The sequence below is a fragment of the Hevea brasiliensis genome, chromosome 17 (genome assembly GCF_030052815.1).
Source record: "Hevea brasiliensis isolate MT/VB/25A 57/8 chromosome 17, ASM3005281v1, whole genome shotgun sequence".
Taxonomy (NCBI): Eukaryota; Viridiplantae; Streptophyta; class Magnoliopsida; order Malpighiales; family Euphorbiaceae; genus Hevea; species Hevea brasiliensis.
The window spans coordinates 53,582,646-53,587,620 of record NC_079509.1 but is presented as its reverse complement, the minus strand read 5'-3'; the positions used below and the strand labels follow the sequence as shown (position 1 = coordinate 53,587,620).

General features: G+C 29.8%; 1 pseudogene; it reads right to left on the bottom strand.

Moving 5' to 3' along the window:
* Nucleotides 1–535: 535 nt before the first annotated feature.
* On the bottom strand, nt 536–4,669 carry LOC131175576 (probable terpene synthase 6; annotated as a pseudogene).
* Nucleotides 4,670–4,975: the final 306 nt, after the last annotated feature.

The window sequence follows — 4,975 nt, the reverse complement described above, 5'->3', positions numbered from 1 at the left end:
GAAACACCATTAGAGAGAAGTAGAGAAGTGATGCTTAGCATTATTGTTTGAGTTGTTGTTAAAAAAAAATAATTTTTTAAATGTTAAATTTTTATAATAAAAATATATTAAATTTAACTTTAAATCATTTTTTAATACTTTCTAAGCTATTTTTCTCAATATTAGCTTAGATTTGGTTAAGATTCTTGAAAACATCGTACTAAAAAAGAAATTCTTGAAAAGAAGCACAAGCATCATACAAATAAATTTTTAGACAATGATAAAGCGATATAATAAAAATTCATATAGGCACAGTGTGTATATGTATACATACATATATCATCTATTCACATAATAATTTTTTTTTTTTTTTAAGAAACATAAAATTGCACACATTATCAAATTACAAAGCATAGCACCTTAATTATTCATAATTAAGATGAAGAGAGATGACACATAGTGTTTGGCCTCTCGATCATTTGTTTTATTTTACAACTGATATATAGCAAAGCAAAGCACACTATTTATTCTTGCCTTTCCGGCACAGGGACAATCAGGGGAAAGACATATATACGAAACTCATCGTATTATATATTAACTTGGTCTTGCAAAGGAAGTGGCTCCAGAAGCAATGCTGTAATTTTATCTTTCAGACTAGATGAGTTGGTGTAGGAGTCGTCAAATCTGTAACAAACCTCTGTTATTCGAGCAAGGTTAACCAACAATTGGAGAATAGGACTTGGCAGAGCAGTTGGCTTCATGCATTCTTCGTTGATGTCCTTCCATGCATTTGCGCAAATTTTAAGAATCTCTTCCACAGCCTTCTTTTCTAAAACGTCATGTTCTTTCATGTAGCACTCTACCGATGAAGCGGAGTCTCCTCTCTTTTGCTCAGCCTATATTTTCATGCAGTTGAGTTAAAAGTGATTAAATTTCTTAAGCATAAAATGAAATTGGATACATCCAACCCTGATTCGACAACCCACTGCAGCATTGAGACTAAAAATTTTCTCCGTTTATGCCTTTGGGTGAATCAACTAAGGGTTATTCGTACTCTCAACACTTTGGAGCAATATCTGTTGTAGTTCACCTTTTGGGTTGGGTTTAACCTTTGGCTATTTATTAATTTATTAGGCGATAACCTTTTTTGTTTTTTTTTTTTTTTTTTCAATTCAAAATGGAAAAGAACGAAATTGGAATTTCGATCTATGTGTTTGTGTATACCTGGTGGGATACTATGTCGTTCTCAAGACGCCCAAGTACCTTGACAGCTTTGACAATTTTTGGGTTACTTTGAAGCCACCGATATTCCTTGATCCCTGCAATCTTTTCCATTCCAATAAAGCCTGCTGCTACAACTAAGCCATAGCTGCTTGACTCAGAATCATTTTGCAAATACACATCAAATGTTGGCACATACCCTTCATTAAACACTGTGCCTCCATGCGATAGGATCTCAACAAGTTTTTAAACTGATGAATTAATTTGCATTATCAAAAGTAAATTAATTAATACCAGCAGCCATAAGCCAACCAAAGAAAAAATTAATTGATTAAGTTGAATATATAAAGAATCTAGACAAATCTTACTTCTTCTTTTATGTGATAGGCACAGTAGGATCTTCCTTCCTTACTCGCAATATTCTCTGTTTCCTCAAAAAGATTCAGTAATTCCTTGTAGAAAACTTTCATGTAATCTGGCAGTTCGTCAGTAGCATCAATATTGCACCTGCTTATATATATAAAACTATTTAGACATCCAATTTCTTCATGGACATAATAGTAAAATGATTATTTATTTTATACAGTAATAACTAAACTGTAATTTGTATTATTAAAATCACAATTAGTATTATTTGTTTTCTCACATCTTTAGTATCACGGGGAGCTTTTATGCATCACAGTAAGTTCACTTCTTGATCGGTTCTTCAACCCGGTTTAATATGGACTAAGATACAATATGTAAGGGGAGACCCACATAAAAATGAATTTGTGTAGCAAAATACAACATTTATGATGGGATCCATATATTAAATAATTGAGACCCTCGTATAATAAAATCATTATACATATAACTATTATTTTAAAATTTTATTCATGATAGACTAAATCTAGGTAAGTTTTTCTGTAAATTAGAATAAATTATTTCATACAATGACTATATGTATAATAGATAGATTTTAACCATTGATTACATTAGGACCCACATAAAACCCATTATAATTAATGATTGGCAAAATTATTGAATATACAACGATTGTATTTTATAATTTAGGTGGACCCACACACTTGTGCCTTGAATACGCGATGTACCGTAAATTTTTCCCCAAAGGGCAAATCATCCACGCTAAAATTATGGGCAATAAAGGTATTTAGTTAACTTCTTTTATGATTTGGCTCCAAGATTTGGATCATGGTAACAAGTAGAGGAGCAAACTCACTTGCCAACTGAGTTGATTCCTTTTTGGTATTTTAAATGTCTCTGCAAATGTTTTTAACTTAGCATGTTAGATCTTAGGTCGGAGTATACGAGGGCAGCCTACTGACTAAGATTTAATCGGATTTGTCCATATTAAATTGTTGCTGATTTTTTAATTATTAATAAAATTACAGCTTATAAGAAAAACAAAAAAGTAAAGAAAAGGATAGCAAACCTCTCGATAGCATCTGTGAAGGCATTGACTTCCTTCATTGTAGCATATGCATCGCATGTGTCATCAGCTAGTGATATCATTTTCAAATACTTGGCCATCATCATCCTTGAAAGAGCAAGATGAGGCTCAAACTGAATGGAACACGCCCAGAAATAGATTTCCACAAGTCTGTCTCTTGCATAGGGAAGTTTCTCTGCAAGATTTAAGTCTTTCCACCACCTAAAAAAATTGATGCATAATTATAAAAAATTATTTACACGTGACACATAAGACCTACGTATTTAATAAGGAGGTCTCACTATATATCATACGTCTAAACTGCATCTAGGTAAGAAATATTTATATAGAAAATATATCATTTACACAATGCCCTTATTATCTCTCAAACCAAAGTTTACCTTGCCATCACCTTGAGCTCCTCTCTCTGCAATAATTGCACTCGATTGAAATCTAATTTTGCAAATTCGAGTAGGAATTTATTTGGAGATTCTTCTTTTTCATAGAAACAGATGTATTGCCAAGCCTCTACTCTGGGTACTCCCTTGTGAAACGGAAGGATCAGAGCATTCTTTATACGTTCAGAATAATGGGGTTTTGATTGCATAGCCATTGACTCCAGGTGTGACCTTGTAAATTCAAGAGCTTCATCGAGAATATCTTCTCCATGCACACTCATAAAACTTGCTTCATACAAGCTGAGAATGCCTCTCACATCTTTGATGATGCTCTTCTTGAACTCTCCATTGCTGTTCTTGAATTTCTTGAACACATCTAATTCATAATAATCCTTCACATCATATATATTTTAATGGGAAAAGACATATGTTTGATATTTTTATTTTTTAAATGAAATTATTATTATTATTATTATTATTATTATTATTATTATTATTATTATTATTATTATTATTATTATTATATCTTTGATGAGGCACTTACCACAAGTCATTTTGAATCCGTGTTTTCTCAAGACTTGAAAAAGGAGAGCTGTAGTGTAGAGATCATAATCATTTTCATCAAAGAGTTGAGGAACCCAATTAAAAATATGAATTAATTGTTCTTCAATTTCCTCTCAAAATGATGTGATAAACCAAGACGGCATAATAAGTTGATCAATTCAATTTTCTTGATCGGATTACTTGCATCAGCCATTAACATGTCTTTGACCTTTTCTTTGAGCGTTTCCACCCGTCTAGTCCACGATTCATATTCCTGTGAAAGTAGTTTGGGAATTTCTTAAAAATTCATGTAAGTTTGAGGCTTAAAAAAATGAATTAGATAATATAGGTAATCTAAGGCTTAATTTTACAGAAAATAACTTATATATAAAATATATTTTTCATATAAATTGTTTTTCAAGAAAATGTTTTCCATAAAAATATTTTTCATTATATGATTACAATATTAAACTATTATATATGTTTATATTATATATATATAAGTGTTTTTACATTTTAATAAGATTGTTAAAGTATAAAAAAATTCCTAATTTGAAAAGAAGAAAACATTTAAAAAAAAAAAAGCTTAGTTTTCCTTTAACTAAAAATATTTTTCATTATTTGGTTACAGTATTAAACTATTATATATGTTTACATTATACATATATAAGTGTTTTCACATTTTAATAAGATTGTCAAAATATAAAAAATGACTTCTAAATTTTAAAAAATATATATTTAAAAAAAAATCTTAATTTTTCTTTAACTAAAAATATTTTTCATTTATCTATTTTTTAAGCTTGAAAATATTTTCCATGATAATATTTTTTTGTAAAATAAACAGAGCCACTCATGAGCTTTTTTTTTAAAGCACAAGAAAAACAGAGGAAACAAAGCATCACAAGATAAAGAGTTACTTACTGAGTCCAGCAAAGAAAAAGAAGTAAAGCTGTAAGAATCCCACACAGGAGGAGGGAACACTGAGCGAATTTTGGTTTGGTCAGTGTTTGGCTGTAAATGAACTTCCATTTTTCGCCAGGAGGAAAGGAAGGAGAAGTATAGCACGTAACTTAGGTGCTTGTATCTTGTTCCAAATGCTTGGAAATTAAAGGCCTTATATAGAGACATCTATCCCTTGGCTGCAGAATATATAATGTCTGTTCGACATTATTGTTAGAGCTAATATCGGGAAAAATAGCTTTTTAAATATATTAATCAGAAAATATTAAAAATTGATTTAAAGTTAAATTTGATATATTTTAATTATAAAGATTTAATATTTAAAAAATAATACTTTCTATGATTACTTGATTCCATAAATAGTATAATTATTTTGTTATAAAAAATAAAATAATTTCACATAAATTTACAGCTTATCTCATAAAATTTTTGTAAGATTTTTATA